General features: G+C 44.2%; 1 long non-coding RNA gene across 1 annotated transcript; it reads left to right on the top strand.

Moving 5' to 3' along the window:
• The first annotated feature begins 141 nt into the window (after positions 1–141).
• Positions 142–16,921, top strand: LOC120232957. The gene is made up of 3 exons (XR_005528690.1): positions 142–406; positions 1,209–1,296; positions 16,745–16,921. It is a non-coding gene; the product is annotated as an uncharacterized LOC120232957 (long non-coding RNA).
• The last annotated feature ends 1,643 nt before the right edge of the window (positions 16,922–18,564 follow it).

Here is an 18,564-nt window from a genome sequence, read left to right as displayed (position 1 = left end):
AAGGCGAATTAGAATGGTATTCTTTTTCCAATGCAAGTTTCCTGGGAAAGTCTTTTTCAAGGACCACTTCCGATTTGGACCGTGTTGGGTTCCATAGCAACGCCCGGCGCTGACTGGCACGTGATCTGCGGCCTCCGGTTTCAGGGAAGCTTCGAAAAAAATCGCTGAACCCAGCGAACTTTCGTTTACCGGCGGGCGTTCACCAAAATACGGTTTCTTATTTACATAGTAAACATGATACGGAACTGTAATAAATATATGTTGGTTGGACGACTTAATTTATCTGCTTTACTCCTGACCCGAGTTAATCCGGTTGCAGGCGTAGGATGAAATCACCGCGTTGTGGATTGTTAGAGCTGGAAGCAATCTTAAAGGACATCCAGTCCAACCTTTGTAACCAAACCAGGTGAGAGTTCGTCCACTCTGTGGACAGCAAGCCAATAACAACTGACACGGAGCTTTCGCATTTGAAGAAAGGCTATTTATTGCTGTGGCGCCACCCAGGAGAAGCAGCAGGAGCGAACGCTCAAAAGTCCCAAACAGCACCGTGGTTTAGAAGCAGGGTTTTAAAAGGGTGAAAAATCAGGGCAAGGGTCCCAGGGCCTTGGATCATGCTGATTGATTAGGGATTAGGTCAGCTATAATTTTTCCTTTCTTGATCATCGTATCCCCTCTGGCGTCTCCCTCTTTGGTTTCGGTACGCTGGTAAGGAGGTGGTCGATCTGCTTTTAGGGCCTGGAACTGCAAAACGCTCCGGGCAGATTGCATTGGTGATGTCATCTCTAGAGTACAAAGGCAAAAGTTCTACATCTTGTAACTATCGCTAAGCTGCAAATTATTTTTTTCCCCCTTGGGAACATGACCCGCTGTTATCTCAGGCAGAACAGCATCCCACAGACTTTTTGGGAGGCAACTTTCCATTATTTCCTAAGGCATTTTTACAGGTTTATTTCACAGTAACTAAGGACTACGTGACTCTTGGCAGAGGCCGCTGGGAGCAGTGTGTCTAAATTGTGGGGTCTGTGAGACAGGGCTTGCACCCCCAGTTTCACTCAGAATTAGCGGGCTAAGGACCTAACATCTGGCGTGATCTCCCAAGTGTGTAGGTAGTCGCAGCATAGCTGAATTACGTTACATACTACTCTAGATAACTAGCCCTATAGAAACTCAGGTAACCATAAGCTCATAGAGGACGTATGGTTTCCTAGATTCTGATGCATCCGCCTTATACTCCAGGCCCTGCCTCCCATCACCTTACTTGGAGAATAAGTAAATGACCACATACCTTAATTCACGGTACGTACACTTTTATATACCCTCAAATGTTCTTATATTCAGACACAGGAACATAGACTTAAGGAATGTGCGAACTCACCACCACCATACTTGTAATTCTTTTGGTTCCAAATATTAGAAATATCTCTACTTTTGGTTGAATTTAAAACACGTTTGTTTTGGGGCACCTGGGTGGCTTAGTCGGTTAAGCATCCGACTTTCGCTTAGGTCATGATCTCGCGGTTCGTGGGTTCGAGCCCCGCGTCGGGCTCTGTGCTGCTTGCCAGCTCAGAGCCTGGAGCCTGTTTCAGTCTGTGACTCCCTCTCACTCTGATCCTCCCCTGCTCACGCTGTCTCTCTCTCTCTCTCTCTCTCTCTCCTAGAAATAAAACTTTAAAAAAAAAAAACAAAACACATTTGTTTTCAGCTCTTCTTTACAGAAGTCTGCATACTTCTGTCATTGTCTTATAGCAGGATTCTCGCACAGAGAGTCGTGCCACCGAGGCTTTTCTTTCCAGGAAGCAACTTTATTCCTGCCAACACCACTCAGTTGGGTTCATACTCGAAGAACTGAGCCCCGAATGCCATGTGGCATAGTTTTTTATATATTTTTTACTTTTCTGTGTCTCATATATGGTAACACACAAACATGTAGTCTGATTAAGTGGTCTCGTGTTATAAGGTTGTGAGGGATGTTGTCACGTACACGTATAGCCAGGTTGCCTTCAGTTTTTTTTTCTTTTTGTTTTGTTTTAGGGAGGGGACCCTACCACAGTCTTACTGCAAAATCGTCCAAATATTAAACTCATCCTTTTATTTATTTAATTTATTTATATTTATTTATATTTTAGAGAGAACAAGCAGGGGAGGGAGAATTTTAAGCAAGCTCCACTTTCAGCATGGAACCCAACATGAGTTTCGATCCCATGACCCATGACCTGAGCTGAAATCAAGAGTTGGATGCTCAACCCAACTGAGCCACCCAGGCGCTCCTAAACTCATCCTTTTAAAGCATACAGTTCACTGACTTTTAGTACAAGTATCCCCTGCTTTTTTAAAATCCATGTTTTGCCTACTTCGCTTTTATGAAAACCCTACGTTGGTACCTGTTTTTTGCTAACCAAAAGAAATCTGAAGAGGATTTTCACTTTTATAAGGAAAAACCAGAATACGTGCCACATTTGTTCCGCGACAAGAAGGGCGGCACGCACCGGCACAGCAAAACTGGCACTGCCAAGCTCCTTTACCGGGAACCACACTCAGCATCTCAGCATCAAGCCACCCAAGCTTCGAATTGTGTCTGTGGTCGTCTGTGCTGTATCTCAATTTATTTTGTGCATCTGTTAGCAAGATGTGTCCTACGGGACCAGAAAAGCCAAAGCGGGGTTTGTTTGGATCTGGGAGGGCTCCAAAGTTTCCCCCGTAGAAATTAACAGTAGGGGGCACCTGGCTGGCTCAGTCAGAAGATCATGCATGGGACTCTTGATCTCAGGGTCGTGAGTTCAAGCCCCTGTGGGGTGTAGAGATTACTTTTAAAAAAAAACTTTTTTAAAAATAATAAATTAATAGTAATTGCTTCTTTGCTTTAAGACATTTTAGCTTCGGAAAAGTTTTATAGGAACACTGTACTTTCAGGGGAAACCTATATTCACAGAGCTGTGCCTCTATTACCGGTATCAGGTTCCAGAACACTTTCATCATCCCCAAAAGGAACCCCACATCCAATAGCAGTCATTCATCATTCCTCTCCTTAGCTTAGCCTCTGCCAACCATTAATATATTTTCTTTCTTTTTAATGTTTATTTAAAACATTAAATAAGGGGGGGAGGCAGAGAGAGGTGGGGACAGAGGATCTGAATCAGGCTCTGTGCTGACAGCAGACGTGGGGCTCAAACTCCTGAACAGCGAGGTCATGACCTGAGCTGAAGTCGGACGCTCAAGCAACTGAGCCACCCAGGCACCCCTATTCTATTTTCTGTCTCTATGGATTAGCCTATTCTGGACATTTCTTGTAAATGAAATTGTGCAAATAGAGCTTCACACACCATATTTCTAAATACTGAAAAAATGTAAATCAATTTAGCAAACTTCCGTTAAATATTTTATCCTCCTATCTTGACAAATACACCATCATGAAGGAAGTCAGATTCCAATTTAGAATTCTCAGACTTTCTAGAATTCTGTTCCTGGAAGGGGCAGTGTGCAGAGAGCCAGCCCTGGGTGTCAGCCCATGCCCTTCTCTGAACTCAGGCTCCATCCTACGCTGAGGGGCTTTGTGCATGTGTGTGGACACCCAGCCCACAAATGCAAACAGTAGTCACCCACCCTCCTGACTGCTATCACCCCCTGGCAGACCTAAAGGCAGGACTGGCTCAGGGAAGAGACCTCCTCAGGTATGGAAACAAGCTTGGGGTGGTATGGGCGGGGAATTCAGAGTCCTGGACACCTCAGCACGGTGAGGATGGTTGCAAGAAATCTGAAGAGGGCTCCAGAGCATCTGGGTGGCTCAGTCAGTTAAGCATCTGACTCTTGACTTTGACTCAGGTCATGATCTCACTGTTCGTGGTTTGGAGCCCTGCATCAGGCTCTTTGCTGATGGTGCGGAGCCTGCTTGGGATTCTGTCTCCCCCTCTCTCCGCCCCTTCCCCACTCACATGCTCTGTTTCTCTCTCAAAATAAATACATAAAGTTAAAACAACAACAACAACAACACTTTGGCTCCATGGCCTCTTCATACCTGGTGCAGTCAGAGCCCAGAGTCCAGAGCAGGGCATCCCTCAGGAGGGTCTAAGGGTAGTATTGCCAATAAAGGTATAAACAATCCTGCAGGTCTTGCAAAATATATTGAAATCATCTCTGATTTCCAGCAGTTTGAGATACTTCTTTAAGCATCTAAATCCCCGTAGCGGCTGTTAGAGCTGTAGTTATAATTATGAAGGGTAGAACATACTATACTGGGTGTACTTGAGAACAAGCTATTATTCCCAACTACAGCTAAATCCAGGGTGTTGTGAAACATATCACAACACAGACACACAAAAGCTAGTTGCATGTGTAAGAGGCAAAGTTGGAACTGGCAACTTTGTCATAGTTTCATTAGAACAGCAGTTTCTGACAGATTAGAAACAATAATCCAGACTGTGATGACGGTTGTATGACTATGCGAATTTACTAAAAATTATTGTACACTTGAAACAGGTGAATTTTATGATCTGTAAATTGCATCTTGCTAGATCTGTGGATTGTTTTTTGTTTTTGTTTTTGGTCTGTTTTTTAAAGGAATTCAGAACTGGTGTGCCTGGATGGCTCAGCTGGCTAAACGTCCGACTTTGGCTCAGGTCATGATCTCACAGTTCATCGGTTCGAGCCCCATGTCCAGCTCTGTGCTGACAGCTCAGAGCCTAGAGCCTGCTTCAGATTCTATGTCTCTCTCGCTATCTGTCCCTCCCCCACATATACTATGTCTCTCACTCTCTCTCAAAAATAAATAAAACATTAAAATTTTTTTTAAGTGGGGCACCTGGGTGGCTCCGTCGGTTGAGCATCCCACTTCGGCTCAGGTCATGGTCTCATGATTGGTGGGTTCGAGCCCCACATCAGGCTCTGTGCCGACAGCTAGCTCAGAGGCTGGAGCCTGTTTCGGATTCTGTGTCTCTCTCTCCCTCTGACCCTCCCCTGCTCACACTGTTTCTATCTCTCAGAAATAAATTAAAAAATTAAAAAAAAAATTTTGTAAGTAATCCAGATCTTAGTTCAGAGTGATGTTCCATAGTCTCTATTACTCCAATTTAGCTTAATGCTACTGATTTCTGGTGCTGGAAAACCACCTGGCACTCACCTGTCATCCACCAGGGCCCTAAGTTGCTGAGGGAATGTGAAAGGCAGTAAATTCTGGCATTGCTTGCTAGGGTGGATCTTCCTTAAGGAAAAAGTCTCATGAAAAGAAGAACTCTTAGGCATCAATAATTAGTGCATCTAGGTGAATAATATATTAAAGTTCATTGTACTAATATTATAACATTTTGTAAATATGAACAATTTCCACAGAAAAAGTTGGAGAGATAATTATTAAAAGTGTAATGATAAAAAAGAAGAACCTTTACCATTTCTGTTACAGAACCACAGAGACTATTCATCAGTTCAACTGAATACTATTACTTTTGTTGTTCTTTGTGTTCACTAGTTTCACAAATATTCTACCTTACCATCAAAAAGAATGTTGGGGCACCTGGGTGGCTCAATTGGTTAACCGTCCGACCTCAGCTCAGGTCATGATCTTGCAGTCCATGGATTTGAGCCCCACATCTGTGCTGACAGCTCAGAGCGTGGAGCCTGTTTCAGATTCTGTATCTCCCTCTCTCTCCACCCTCTTCGGCTCTCAGTCTGTCTCTCTCTTTCAAAAATAAACATTAAAGAAAAGTTTTTAAAAAAGAATGCTTTAGGGGCGCCTGGGTGGCTTAGTCGGTTAAGCGTCCGACTTTCGCTTAGGTCATGATCTCACGGTTCGTGGGTTCGAGCCCCGCGTCGGGCTCTGTGCTGACTGCCAGCTCAGAGCCTGGAGCCTGTTTCAGTCTGTGACTCCCTCTCTCTCTCTGACCCTCCCCTGCTCACGCTGTCTCTCTCTCTCCTAGAAATAAATAAAAAAACATTTAAAAAAAAATAAATAAAAAAGAATGCTTTAAAAACCAAATTTTACACATACATACACCAAAAACAAAACAAAACAAAACAAAACCCACCCAAATTCTAGGAGCACCTGGCTGGTTCAGTCAGTAGAGCATGTGATTCTTAATCTCAGGGTTGTGAGTTTGACCCCCACGTTGAGTGTAGAAATTACTTAAAAATAAAATCTTAAAAAAACCTCAAATTTTATTCCACTCCTTGCACTAAATTATGTGGGATCATGGGGAAAGGACCCTTTTCTGACTGTTCTAAGCAAGAGCAAGATGTCTCTAGTATTATGCATTTGAATATATACTCCTTAAAGAAATATGTTCTTTAATTATTTGAAAATAACTTATTTTTTCTTATTACAAAAATAATCCATACTAACCATGGAAATTTTGGAACATGTTGAGAATTAAAATGAAGAAAGTGTAAAAACTATCTATAAATACATACCCCAGAAATCACACCTATTAACATTTTGGTTTTTTATAAATGATTTAGGGATACCTGGATGGTTCATTGGGTTCTGCGTGTGACTCTTGATTTGTGGATCATGAGATTAAACTCCACATTAGACATAGAGCCTACTTTTATTTTTATTTATTTATTTTATTATTTTTAAAAATTTTATGTTTTATTTACTTTTGAAAGAGAGAGAGAGAGACAGTGCAAGCAGGGGAGGGACAGAAAGAGAGGGAGACACAGAATCCGAAGACATCCTCCAGGCTCTGAGCTAGCTATCAGCACAGAGCCCGAAGCAGGGCTTGAACCCACAAATTGAGATCATGACCTGAGCCGAAGTCAGACTCTCAACCGACTGAGCCACCCAGGCACCCCCATAGAGCCTACTTTTAAAAAAATGAAAAAAAAAGTGATTCAACCAGTACGAAAAAGTAATATAGTCATGGCTGAACTACTAATAAATTGAAGAACTAGATAATAGGAAATCTATAGGTAATAATTGTAGTTAGGTGATGAGCATGTATTTCTTTACCATTATATTTTTGTATGGGAAATTTCCATAATCACTCTGCGCTGAGCATGGAGCCTGCTTGAGAGTCTCTCTCTCTCTCTCTCTCTCTCTCTCTCTCTGCCTGTTTCCCCAGCTCACACTCTATCCCTCTCTCCCTCTTTAAACTAAAAAATAAACAATGCATTAAAAAATAAAAATTTAAAAAGAGAAAATTTCCATAATCTAAATTTTAAAGGAGACATTTATTTGAAAATCCCCACATTCTTCTGTATGGTCAAATTTTCTTTTTTTAAGAGAGAGAGATAGAGCACATGCACGTGCACACACACACACACACACACACACACGCCACACACATAATTGGGGGGACAGAGAGAGGGAGAGGAGAGAGAATCTTAAGCAGGTTTCATGCCCAACGAGGAGCCTGACTCAGGGCTCAATCTTAAAACTGTGAGATCATGACCTGAGCTGAAATCAAGAGTTAGATGCTTAACCAAGTGAGCCACTCAGGTGCCCTACTTGACCAAATTTTTAACTGAAATGAATTAGAAACATGGGAGTCAATATTTGTTTTTGTTTTTTTTTATTTTTAATGTTTTTAAAAAAATTTTTTTTAAATGTTTTATTTATTTCTGAGAGAGAGAGAGAGAGACAGTGTGGGCAGGGGAGGGTCAGAGAGAGGGGGAGACACAGACTCTGAAACAGGCTCCAGGCTCTGAGCTGGCAGTCAGCACAGAGCCTGACGCGGGGCTCGAACCCACGAACCACGAGATTATGACCTAAGCGAAAGTCGGACACTTAACTGACTGAGCCACCCAGGCTCAATTTACTTTTGAGAGACAGACAGACAGAGCGTGAGTGGGGGAGGGACAGAGAGACAGGGAGACTCAGAATCTGAAACAATTGCCTGGCTCTGAGCTGTCAACCATGAGATCATGACCTGAGGTGAAGTCAGACTGAGCCACCCAGATGCCCTTATGATTTAGTGGGTTTTTAAATATATTCACAAAATTGTGCATCACCAGTATCTAATTTTAGAACATTTTAATCACCCCAAAAAAGAAACCTGGACCCATTAACAGTCACTCCCCATTCCCCTTTTCCCCCTAACCCCTGGCAACCATTAATCTATTTTCTATCCGTTGGATTTGCTGATTCTGAACATTTCACATGAATGGAATCATGCAGTATGTAACTCTTTATGTTTGGCTTCTTTCATTTAGCATGTTTAATATTTTTAAATCTGTTTTTATTTTTATTTTTAAATTAAACTCTACACCCAATGTGGGACACGAACTCAGGACCCTGAGATCAAGAGTGGCATGCTCTATGGACTGAACCAGCCAGGCACACCTTTCACTTAGCATGTTTTCAAGGCTCTTCATGTTATAATATGTATTAGTACTTCTTTCCTTTTAACGGGTGAATAATATTCCATTGTATGGCCATGCCACATTTGTATAAGCCTTCATGTTATTTCAAGCACATAACACATAGTAAATGCTTACAGCCTAATGGTCTTGTCACCCAGTGCCTTGGGGTTCATGGCACAGCCCCAATCATGTTGCAACCCAGGTAGAAATAGTAGTTGAGGAGCAAGCCCAAGCCAGGAGAGGCCACCCAAATGCAGCCTGGTGCTGGATTTCTCTCTGCCTGCCGTGGCCAGTCCTGCCTTGACCTAGCGCACACAGGTCTCAGAAACCTCAAGTTCCTTGTTCTCTGTCCAGCCTTACACAAACCTGATAACCTGCTGTGTTTCCCAGTCCCTCTCATCTGCCCTCTTCACATAATGCATTCTTTCAGTCTTTCTCCGAACTTGATTACCTACCTGGTTTCCCTAAATAGTCACATTACTTTGTGTTTCAGACTTTTGTCACTTTGTGTATTTGGGTATTATATCTTAATTATCCATTGCTGCCTAACAACTTATCCCCAAACTTAACAGCTTTACAATCAATATTCTTTTTTTTCCAAAATTTTTTCTGATGTTTATTTTTAAGAGAGACAGAGCATGAGCAGGGGAGGGGCAGAGAACAGGGGAGACCCAGAATCTGAAGCAGGCTCCAGGCTCTGAGCTAGCCTTCGATACAGAGCCCGACTCAGGGCTCGATCCCATGGATCTCGAGATTGTGACTGGAGCCGAACTCAGATGCTTAACTGACTGAGCCACCCAGGCTCCTCTACAGTCAATATTCTTATCTCACATGGTTTCTGTTGAGCAGCTCAGCTGGGTGGTTCTAGCTCAGAGTTTTTCCTGAGGTTGAAGTCAAACCGTCTGCTGGGACTTTGGTCACCTGACATCTTGACTGGAGCTAAAGGGTCCCATTCCAAGTGACCCACCCACATGACTGGCAAGGTAGTGCTGGTTGTTGGCTGGAGGCCCTTGTCACCTGCCACATGGATCTCTCCACAGGGCTGCTCAGTTTGTCCGCACAACATCACAACTGGCTTCCCCAGAGGGAGTGATGGAAGAGAGAGCAAGGAGGAAGTCACAATGTTTTTTTACGATGTACCCTCGGAACTCACAGAGTCATATCTGTAATATCCTGCTGATACAGGCAGCTCACTCCTATTTGGTGTGGGAGGGGATGACATACAGGTGCAAACATCAGGAGGCAAGATTCACTGGGAGTCAGCCTGCTACCTCAGGCCGCCGTCACCAAATCAGCCCCACCCTTAGATTATTCCTGCCTGTTGCCTCCACTTTCTGACTAGTGCTCCCAGGTGAAGGTGGGCAGCCTGAAGTTCCTCATTTGAATACCACCAAAGCAAAGTCTGCAAATTCGTCCTAGTGAGAAGGAAAACGGGCCTTCTCACTGTCCAGCTAACCCCTCTACCAATACCTACAGCTCTACCCTTTCCCAGCTCAGTCAAATTAGGGAAATCCCCTCGGCTGGTTCCACGCCTTTGCCCTCCCCTGTCTGGCTGCCTAACGCTTCTCTTGACTTCCCATATCTCCTGGAGAACATTTGTTCGACATGGACTTTGGACATTCCAGCTGATTCAACCCTCTGTGTTTATGTAATTTTAGTTTCTATGACTTAGCATAGCTGACTCATGCTGCCTTGTGCTTCCCCCTCTGATTGGCCAATCAGCTGACGGTTTGCCCCAGTCACCACAGCTTTGCACTGTCCCCAGATTATTTCTTCGAAACATTCACATTTGCCCAGATCTTCTAGTAAAACAGCAGTGATAAATGAACAAGTAAACAAAAAAAAAAATCTCTCTCTGGGTACCTGAATAATTTCACACCCTTCCCTCCCCTTTTCCCATCACCTCCCCACTCCTCTCCTCTCTTCCCCTTTCCTTGTTAATTCTCTAAAATGAACCATCTATTTTGATTTCCAAGCTTCCCATTCGGAGAAAACTCTTCCATCGAGGAAATTGGAATATAAGAACATGGGAGAATTATTGACATAAAAGCAGCATCTTGGGATACTAGATTTAGCATCCTGGCAAGGTCTGAGGGGTAGTGCAAAATTGTTGTCAGGTGGCTTCTAGAAGCCTCAGAAAGCGATAGTCCATGAAGAGTGTATTGAGATGCCTAAATTTTTGAGGCATACAGTAGATGAAAGGATTCAAAGATCCAGAAAAGAATGCGTGGTAGAATAGATATATTACGTGAGGCCAGCAGAAGATCCAACAGAGGACTGGGCTCAGACAACAGTCCAGCGCAATCCCATTTATCAGTGATGAGGGGGGACACTTACATCACTGGGAGTTATGTGGGGCTTTCCCCATAGGACATACCTGATGGAAGGAAGGGCTGTCCTAGGACTTGACTCATTGATAGTAACGGGGATGATAGGACCCTGAGGCAATATACCCTGGGTCAGGTGGCCCTGAACTGCAAAAGCAAAAGAGGTTTGTAAATTCAGAGTGCCAGCCAGCAGCCCCGACCTGTGGAAGGCGTCAGAGACTTTGAACAGAACAGAATTTCTTTCTGTTCTTCTTCAGAGACTCTTTTTTTTTTTTCTTCTTCAGAGACTTTGAACAGAAACAGATGGGTAGCCAGCAAAGTGCTGTTTCCTCTGTATAAACTAAAAAGAATAAGGATTAATAAGAAGGACAATGAGGAAGGCAGTCACCCCAATAAAAGTTCACAATTCCTTACCTGGTTTCCATTCCTAAACCAGTGTTCAGACGTAGAACCCAGTGACTCAAGAGGTGGCCAGGGAGAAGGAACTAAACACTCTGGCTGCCTGGGTGACTCAGTTGGTTAAAACGTCCAATTTTGGCTCAGGTCATGATCTCTCAGTTTGTGAATTTGAGCCCTGAGTCAGGCTTTGTGCTAACAGCTCATTCTCTCTCTCTCTCTCTCTATCCTTTTCTGTCTCAAAAATAAACATTAAAAAAATAATAAAAACAAAATTATGTTCCTTCTGTGGCAAGAAGGAACTGTAATAGTTGCTTCAATCCTTCTCCAAAGAGATCTACAATGTTCATGTAGATGACAGAAGGCTGGGGAAAGGGAAAGCGAGAGAGAGAGTAGAGGGACCATACAGTAGCCTCCAAATTGAGAAGGCACTTTGAGACCAAAAACAAAGCAGACACCTCCATACAGTTTACACAGAGTTTTATTCAGGGTAGCTTGCTGACGGGGGGATCAGGCTGGTGACGGTCTTAGGCTGAGCAGTTATTCTCTGCAAAGTTTAGTTGACAGATTTTATAAAGAGAGCAGATGTGAGGGAGAACATAGCAGTAAAATCAAAGTGTGTACATTAATATGATTAATACCTAATGGTAATTACCCTCCTGGCATCTTCTGTGCTTCAGGAGGTGGTAACTATGTTGTCCGTGTTTATATCTCTATTAGTGAGCTGGGGACCATGACAGATCTCCCAGTGCTCTCCCTGCAGGATATGATCACGGAACACATGCATTATTCTTTGGGGGGGGGGGGGGCAGGAACAAGCGGTGCTGGAGAGACCATTGAGCTGGCATAGTAAAGATGATGGGCCTGGGGCGCCTGGGTGGCTCAGTCGATTAAGCGTCCAACTTCAGCTCAGGTCATGATCTCACGGTTTGTGGGTTCGAGTCCCGCGTCGGGCTCTGTGCTGACAGCTGACAGCTAGCTCGGAGCCTGGAGCCTCTTTCGGAATCTGTATCTCCCTCTCTCTTTGACCCTCCCCTGCTTATGCTGTCTCTCTCTCAGAAATAACAAAATATTAAAAAAATAAAAAAGATGATGGGCCAAAGGGGCACCTGGGTGGCTCAGTCAGTTGAGTGTCCAACTTCGGTTCAGATCTTGAGTTTGAACCCTGCATTGGGCTCCGCATTGATAGTGTAGAGCCTGCTTGGGGTTCCCTCTCTCTCCCTCTCTCTCTGTCTCTCCCCAGCTCTCTCAAAAATAAATAAAAATTAAAAAAAAAAAAAGATGGCAAGTCAAAGAAAGAGTCCCTCTGGCCAACATTCCTACAGGGGATACCCAGACATTTGGGTGACTGTTGCATACAAGGTCAGAGGTCAACTGATACCCTGAGATGTGAAGGACCCCCCCCTCCTGTAAGAATGGGAGCAAATGGATTCCTGAAAAGAGTCCAACTTATGGAGAGTCCTCTGGGTCCATGGACTCACTGGCTGTCATTTCCTTCATCTCCAAATGTGTAGCTGGGATTGGCATTCTTGGAAGTTGGACTAAATCTCATATTACCTCCCTTGTCCTGTAGACTGAGAGTTGTTACAGTAGGGAAGACCAAGTGGAGCAGCTAAAGCCACACGTTGCCCACTCCCTACCCCAGGCCAATATAGTAGCCACAAAATAACATTGCATTCCAGGGTTGGGGGTGGCAGAGTAGTGCCACTTTAAAACATTGAAAACATGAAGACATGTAGTCACTATCATATCTCTGTTTAATCTGTCAGTGTTGACCCTGCAGCAACTGGATGGACCCTAGAGAATGACTATGGATTATTGCAAGGAAGTAATCCTGGTCAATACCCATTGTGCCAGATGAAGTGTCTTAGCTGGAGCAGAGCGATGCAGCCTCAGGCCCACGGTTTGGGGCCACTGATTTGGCAAATGCATTCTTTCTATCCTGTTCAACAAAGATCGGAAATAGTTCATGTTGCCACAGAATGGATAGCAAGTATTTACAGTTTTGCCACAGGGTTACGTTCACTCTTCAGTCCTCTGTTGTAATATAGTCTGAAGAGAACCAGAGCATTTGGACCTCCCATGTAAAATCACATTGACCCATTACATGGATGACATTGTACTACTCAGGCAGGATGAGGAAAAGGCGGAGAGTGTGCTAGAGGTTTGGCATGACATACCCACTCCAGAGAGTGGGAGATAAGTCCTACAAAGATTTGGTGACCGGCCTGTTCCCCAAAGATTTTAGAGACCTGATGATCAGCAGCATGCTGGGACATTTCCTCCTAAGTAAAAGACAAGTTGCTGCATCTCCTATCCCTTCCTGGAAAAAATCAAAACAAAACACAAAGCCTGTTAGGAATCTTTGGGTTCTTTTTTTAATTTTTTTTTTTTTTTATTTCTAAGAGAGAGAGAGAGAGAGACAGTGTGAGCAGGGGAGGGTTAGAAAGAGAGGGAGTCACAGACTCCGAAACAGGCTCCAGGCTCCGAGCTGGTAGTCATCACAGAGCCCGACACGGGGCTCAAACCCATGAACCGCGAGATCATGACCTAAGCAAAAGTTGGAAGCTTAACTGACTAAGCCACCCAGGCGCCCCAGGAATCTTTGGGTTCTTGAGGAGACACATTCCATACCTCAGGATGCTCCTGCGGTCCACATACTGGGTTACGTGGAAAGCTGTTGGCTTTGAGTGGGCCCAGAGCCGGAAGGAGCTCTGCAGTGGGTCCAGGCTGTGATACAAACAGGCCTTCTATTCAGATTGTATAATCTAGCAGAACCTACAGTGTTGGAGGCGTCAGTGATGGAATAAGTGACATTTATTGCACGTCCCAGGAGATCACAATGTAGACCCCCTGGGATTATGGAACAGGTTATACCAACTGTGGTGAAGAATTACACTCCTTCTGAAAAGCAGCTCCTAGCTTGCTACTGGGCCTTGGTAGAGAAAACAAATGATTGTGGGTTCAGAACGGGCCATCATGAGCTAGGCCCTGTTGGACATATCAAGCCATAAAGTCAGATAGGCCTAGCATTATAGCCATCATAAGATGAAACCGGTCCATCTGATACTGAGCATAAGCAAGCCCAGAAGGTACAGGCAAGCTGCCTGAATACATAGCCCACATCTCCATGTCATTCATTATGGTTACATTGGAACCCCAGCTCTAGCTTATTCCTAAGACCATACGAGAGGGCCCCACAATAACCAGCTAAAGGAAGAAGGGGAAAGCCCAAATTGGGGGTAGGAATGAGTCACCCTAGTACAAGCTGAAAATGGATGGTGGCTATCATCTTGGAAAGCAGTGGTGAAGGAGATCTCTGCAGTGGGAGGAGATTTGAGATGTGCACTGGGCCATCCACTTTGTGTGGAAGGAGAATGGCCCAAAGTTAGAACATACATGTGCTCCTGATCAGTGACTTGGCTGGTGGGTGGAGGACCTGAAACAAAAGCAATGGAAAATCAGGTATGGGAAAGTCTAGACTAGAGGCATGTGGATGAACATATAGGAGAGGACACGAATGGGAAGTTGTTTGTATCACATGTTAAGGCCCACTAATAAGTACCTAATACAAAAGATGTGCCACCTAGACAAAATAATTTGGCCAATTAATGTAGGCAGCTTTTGTCAGAGCACCCTCTCCCCTCACTCCTGCATATGGGTCCCGGAACAAAGAGGCTATGGTGACAGAGATAGAGGCAATGCAAAAACCTACCAGCATGGATTATTGTTTATCAGAATGAATACAATAAAACCTCGGATTGCAAGTAACTTGTTTCATAAGACAAGCAAACATTTCCCATAAATATTAACTTGATACACGAGCGATGTCTTGTTATATGAGTACTATGTGACTCTGAGTGCCACATGATCACAATTGAGTCAATGGTTCTTGAAATTTGCCTTGATATATAAGTGCTTTGGATTACAAGCATGTTTTTGGAACCATCTATGCTCGCAAACCAAGGTTTTACTGTATAGCTACTGCCACCACTGAATGTCTAATCTGTTGGCCCTAAAGATCAATGCTAAACTGTATTCCTTAAGGAGACCAATAGGTTACTTGAAGACCTGGCGGCGACTACCTCGGGCCCCTTTTCAAAGGGCCAGCAGTTTGCTCGCGTAGGAATAGACACTCATTCCAAATATAGATTTATTTACCTTTCCGGCCTGCAGGGTCTTAGTAGCACCATTCTCTGGGGGTTAATTAAATATCACCTGATCCACAGATATGGAATCCCATGTAGCACAGGATCTAAACAAAAGACAGTCTTGGTGGCACAGGAAGTTGGGGTGTGGGCCTATGAACAAGACTCATTGGTCATATTACACACCTCACCAACATAAAAGCTGCTGGATAGATAAAGTATTGGAATAGCCAATTAAAGATGCAGCTGAAACTCCAGCATGAAAGGAGTACACTGCAATGATGACATTTCCCCCAGGACATCATGGTGTATGCCTTCAATCAGACAACTTAGTATGATGCTATGTCCCCAATAGAAAGAATCCATGGGTTGCGAAGCAAGTAAGTAGAAGCATGAGGAGCCATAGTTAGCAGCATTCCAATGACCCACTGGGCTTCTCTGTCTGTATCACTCTGGGCTCTACAGAGTTGGAGGTCTTGGCCCCCAAAAGGCACACAGCAAAGTTCCCATTGGACTACATGTTATGGTTACTGCCAAGCACTTTGGCCTCCTAATGGTCAGACACTAGCAGGTTAAGACAAGGAATTCCTGCCTTATCAGACATAATTGACCCCATCTGCATGCGGAGCTACGGCAGCTGTTAGATAGTGGGAACAAGGTAGACTATGTATGGACTCTGGTGACTTCTTTGAGTGTCAGTTGGTATTCATGTCCAACCGTGACTGTGAATGAAGACAAGAGCTACAGCCATGACCTGGGAAGGTGCTCAGACCCCTTAGGTACTGGGATTTGGGGTGTTCACTCAGGGAAGCTACTTAGACCAGTTAAGGTAGTAGCTGAGGATGAGGAGAATTAGAATGGATTGTGGTAGAAGGTATTTATTTATTTATTTATTTATTCATTTATTTATTTTTTAGCAGGCTTCCTGCCCAGTGTGGGGCTTGATCATGACCCCAAGTTCAAAACCTGAGCTGAGATTAACATCTGGACTCTTTTTAAAACAATTTTTTAACTTTTTAAAAAAAGTTTATTTATTTTCGAGACACAGAGAGAGAATCCTAAGCAGGCTCAGCGCTGTCAGTGTGGAGCCTGATGTGAGGCTTGAACCCATGAACCATGAGATAGATCATGACCTGAGAGGAAATCAGGAGTTAGATGCTCAACTGACTGAGCCACGCAGGTGCTCCTTAAATTTTTTAAATGTTTGTTTATTTACTTTGAGAGAGAGAGAGAAAACATACACACACACACACACACACACACACACACACACATGTTTGAATGGAGGAGGGGCAGAGAGGGAGAGAGACAGAGAGAGAGAGAGACAGAGAGAGAGGGAATCCCAAACAGGCTCCATGCTGTCAGTGCGGAGCTGGATTCAGAGCTCGACCAGGGGCTCAAACTCACGAATTGTGAAATCATGACCTGAGCCAAGATCAAGAGTTGAGCAGTTAAGCTATTGAGCCACCAGCCATCCCTGTGGTGGAGGGCTCTGATGACGGCTAGTTGTGGCCTTGCAGCCAACTGCAGTGACAGGGGCTAGAGTTCATTCCATTAATTTCCCTCTTCTATGTTTCTTTACAGGAAGAGTGGCCCATGAAGCCTAAAGGAGCTATTCCCTGAATATGGATGGACAAATAGATCCATGTGGCACACAGGTTGACTCTAGCTGACAAGTGTGTGTCACTCAGACTCCCTTCAAGCCAGGGCTTGCTGCCCAACTGCAAGGAGATGTGTTTAGCTGATAGCTTCTAGCTTTAGCTCCTTNTGAAGAAACTGGACTTTTATATTCTTTAACCTAGATCGCTCTGTCTCCGCACTTCCTTTTTTTAAAAAAACTTTTTCTAAGCTTTTTTTATTCATTTCTCGGAGAGAGAGAGACAGACAGCGTGAACAGGGGAGGGTCAGAGAGAGAGGGAGTCACAGACTGAAACAGGCTCCAGGCTCCGAGCTGGCAGTCAGCACAGAGCCCGACGCGGGGCTCGAACCCACGAACCGTGAGATCATGACCTAAGCGAAAGTCGGATGCTTAACCGACTAAGCCACCCAGGCGCCCCAGAATCTGTCCCAGTGTTTGTGCTCAAGTCGTGCACTTCTCCAGCGGCCCTCTGCCATGACTGAGCGGGGCGGTGGTACAAGGGCTTAGGCTTTTCTGTCCATGTTAGTATGATAGGGAAAAAGAGGATAAAATAGGCAGAGAGGGAAAGATTAGGACCTGAGGTTCCTGGATGGGGAAAAACACGTATTTGGAACAATGCTGGGAGTGTCCGACCACAGCAAACCCCTTCGGGCATAAGGTTCCTCTTAAGAATGTAACAGATACCACCTACTCCCCCTCAGGTTTCCCTTGGGAATTTGACAAAAAAGACCTGACCGAAAATAAGTAGACCATAAAAGGCCTGACCCACAAGGAATGATATGGCCATAGGCCACCCCTCACACAATGGAAACGAGCCAATCAGGAATGGACAAGCCAGCACCCAGAGTAGTCAAGCCAAGAAGGGTAAAACCTGAGAAGAAACAAGAGGGAAGGGAAAACGGGCAAGCCCAGAACCTTAGAAAACAAGGACCCTTGCCTATTGTCCTGGGCATTCACTTTCAAACGTCCCCTCTCTGCAAAGAGAGCTTTCATACTATGCTTGCTCTCTAGTCTTACACTCTAATAAACTTTTGCCTGCTGCTCATTTTGTGTCCATTTCTTCATTCTTAGAAGCAGCTAGACAATAAATCCCAGGTATTGAGGTAAAAAAAAAAAAATCCTGCAACATTTCACTCCTGCTGCCCAGGAGTCCGATGTGTATCAGTGTCTGACAGCTCCCATAGACCAATTCTACTTCTTCCCTTGACTTTCTCCAGTGTTACACCCCAGGGAATCGCCTTAACATTCTAACTCCTTATCAGGGGGATACAATCCGTGACAGCACAAATTTAAAAATCTCCCCAAATGGCTGCCTTTTCCCTTCCCACATTCCCTTATATTGTTTTTCATGGATTTGAATTGAGAATTCTAGACCTCTATTCCCAACCATTCTTGCCAAACTTTACTCTTCCCTTCTCCATTCTCCTACATGCCCATTGCAGCATTTAGCCACTGATTCCCTTATATTTTAATATTTTTTCATGTCTTCTCAAATACAAGTTGCTTGGCAGCAGGGACCGATTTTTTTTTTTTTTAACTTTTGTATGTTCAGAGAGAGAGAGAGACTAACTAATGTAAGGGCCCCATGGAAAATACTATGTTGAATTTATTTGATAATGAAAACCCACTCCTGGGAACCTGTTAGAACACAAAAAAGACCAAGTGGATTAAAGACAATTATGGAAGTGATAGCTAGAGGGAACAAGAAGCCAGATGAACCCGTGTGGGCCCCATGTTTGGCTGGCTTTTATGCCAAAGTACTCTA

The sequence above is a fragment of the Hyaena hyaena genome, unplaced genomic scaffold, assembly GCF_003009895.1.
Source record: "Hyaena hyaena isolate Hyena2069 unplaced genomic scaffold, ASM300989v1 scaffold_82, whole genome shotgun sequence".
NCBI classification, from domain to species: Eukaryota; Metazoa; Chordata; class Mammalia; order Carnivora; family Hyaenidae; genus Hyaena; species Hyaena hyaena.
Note: the sequence above shows the minus strand (reverse complement) of the source record. Positions and strands in the feature narration are given on the sequence as shown.